Genomic DNA, 3450 nt, shown 5'->3' with positions numbered 1-3450 from the left:
AACGGCAGTAAAGCTCTACGGGGAAATACGAGGTGTCGATAAAAAGAGATTTTGGAGAAGAAAAAAAAATTGTTTTTAAGGGACGAAATTTGTTTGTCGTTATTCGTTCCGCGTGGGCGGTGGCTGTGGGCTATGACTTATGGTCGCCGCCCGCACGATAACGAGGTCGACGATAATAAAATATAAATAATATGACAGTAAAAAAATATTAAAAAATACCCTACACACGGTGGTAACCGGAACGATCGCGCACTCGAAGTAGGTACACTTACCCCACCGTGCGTGCGTGTCTGCTGTGGACTATGACAAAACAAACAACCGGGCCGGTTTGGACGCATTAAAAACGCATAAATAAAATGAAAATCACACCCCGGTATTTATACTGTTATTATTAAACGGTGTATTTGGTAATTATTAAAGTGGCCCGCCGGATCGCCAACGACACTTATACGGCGGTCATTGTTTTTTCCGACATAAATCATATTCGGACTTAACACAATGGTAACAACAACAGGGCTCGGACGCTCACACCCTTTGGTACCGTCTCATTGTTGTCGACGACGAGGGAGGAGAGCCACGCCATTTGAATATAAATTATATTGTACGACCGCCGAATTCAACGGACTTGGTATCATATGTACATATGTACTGAGCAGAGTATTTAAGTACACCTCGGCAATAACAGCTTGGAAATTGCATATTGTAAAACACCGGCAGAATAATAATCACAAAAAAAAACAATGAGACCCGAATCGACTATACGGTCTCACGTACAGCCGATGCGGGGGTGCAATCGTTTGCGGTCAACAATTCTACATATATTTTATTATTATCAAGACTTTCCAAACGAATTTATTTACAACAGTTAGCACTTTGGGCATAGAATAATATGCTTTGGCTTATGTTTATATCTCGTGGACCGGCTCGCTGTTAATAATAACATCTTGCATTCGTCACCTAAGATAGGGTCGGAGTTGAGCGAATTTTTATATTCAAATACATTTTTAAAAAAAATTATACGAATACATTTGTTTTCCTATGTACACTGGTTTTATATATTTTGAAAATGTAGTCTATATTACATTTTATAATAACGTTAAAAAAGCACTTGAATAATATGTTGTAACGTTATCAAATAATTATATTGAACAAAATTACACATTAAATACATTTTATGATTTATTTATCTCCTATAAAAACATTGCTTGTATCGGAAATAGAGATTTATACAGTATTAGAAATTAGTTTAAAAGCAACAAATTAAATTGACAAAATTAATCTTGTGACTATCAATAAAATACCTTATATATATATTTTTTTTTATTTATAAAACTTTTTAAATATTTATAAACATCCAGTTATTTACTATTTTCCCCTTCCTTTTTCAAGCATTAGATAAATTATACAATTTTTAAATTAATTATTAATGGAATTTAATTTAGATAGTCCAAACAATGTATTCGTACAAGCTACAGTGGCATTATATTGTTATCTAAATAATCATAATTGGAACTATTCTAATTAAAAATGATTCCAATAACTTTTACATGGATAACGTGTTCTCTAGTTGATTATTGATTACTAAATAGATAACGTTTTATTCAAACGACGCACAACTCTGGATAAGGTTTATCGATTTCCTCGATATTGACAGTTGTCGATAGTTTAATAGTTAGAACATATCTAACCTTACCTAAACTTAACCTAGCTTAACCTTATCCATCTAATCCAAATCTAACCTAAACCAACCTAAAACAAATGAAACTAAATATAACTGAAACTCATTCGCAAGTTTCAACACATTCATAATGACTGAATTTTCAATTTCGTGACGCTTTTCGGCATTCCAGTCATTGCAAAAGCATATTCTGTGCTAAAATGTCAACGAGCCTCGGTGCGAATATTGGCAGCCCACGCGGGTCACTCGCGAAGGGTGGACATTATAAATATGCTGGTATGGATTAAAATAATAATTACTACAGTTTTCGTGATTCGTTCGGTCTGGCCAAACGCAATTTTTTAAACGGCCTCCCACACACACAATCGTACACGACACGATGTACATACATTAATATTACTGTACATACATTAATATTACTGTTTTTACCCTGTGAAAACAACTAAGCCGAGCGATTGCCCTGCCAACGGTATATTGTCATTTGATCCGACTTTTTTTCTCATTAAGGAACCCCCAATAAAAACAAAAAAGTAAAGCTTGACCGTAGTCAATTTCTAGGTTGCTATATGTGAGTGAATCAACAGACAACAGTCAACAATAATATTATCCGAAAATGTTTTCATTATTTTGTCGGTTTGCTTACTGACAGAGTTGTGGAAATTCTTATTCGAATAAAACATTGTCTTCCTATATTTACCGGGTTTAATATATATTTTTCTAAATGTAGAACATATTAGATTTATATCGAAAAAATGTTCCAAACATAATCACTTGAAAAAACACTTACAAACTAGTTGGATAATATTTTTTTTAATTATTCGAATATTTTTTTATTTGAATAATTAAATTTGATATGATTCGAATAACTTTTTATTTGAATAATTGAATTTGAAATTGTTCGAGTAACTTTTACTTGATTAAGGAATGTGTTACTAGATGATTATATTTTATATAACGTTTTATTCGAATGATACACAACTCTGCTTGTTGGTAACAAAGGGCACGACGAATTATTAGGAAAGATAGCGATCAACCCTAATCGTATCCACCCTTTTGACGAAAACAAAATTATTAACACATTTTGTATTCTTTTTTTGGAGCTGTCGTCGAGTCAAATTTAACGGTCTTGCAGGCTGGTCAATAAACTAGTCCAGTGGACCCTAAATAAAAGAAAAGTCATAAGACAAAACCATGCTGTTGAAACGATACTTTCTCAGCTACGTTATTAGAAGCCATGCGATTGTGTTCGGAGAACAATGCGAGAACCGTTTTAATTTATTATAATAATTATACCTGACGAATGTGTGTTAGGGGACATAATAATATTATAGGTGAACGCCACACGGACCAGTACAATAGGAATTAAGAACGTTATGGAAAACCGTACACGCCTTTCAACACTGTAATAGTATGCAAATAATTACTGGCCAGCTATATAATTGTGTAACGTACAAATTCGGATGAAAAATTTCAAATAAATAAATTCACGCTCGCAGCTTAGAATAGAAAGTGAAATATTTTGACAAAGTTTTGTGCACAATTATTACTATTTGGACGTGTCAAATAAAAAAAATAAAAGGTCACTATCATTGTAAATATATTAAAACGCGATATTAACATAATTTTGTTTCACTTCCTCCACCCTCTGCCGTTGGCATAAATCATGTTTTTATAGGACACTTTCAAGAGGGGTTTGCACTGTATTACAAACCTTATTGGAGCTTAGGAAAAAAGCCACCCGACTACTACAATTACAAGTACTTCACGATTTG

Source organism: Adelges cooleyi, unplaced genomic scaffold (assembly GCF_023614345.1).
Source record: "Adelges cooleyi isolate 19-005CV unplaced genomic scaffold, UGA_ACOO_1.1 ACOO_flye_CR_arks_rails_tigmint_CR_PRNA_25, whole genome shotgun sequence".
Classification (NCBI taxonomy): domain Eukaryota; kingdom Metazoa; phylum Arthropoda; class Insecta; order Hemiptera; family Adelgidae; genus Adelges; species Adelges cooleyi.
Note: the sequence above shows the minus strand (reverse complement) of the source record.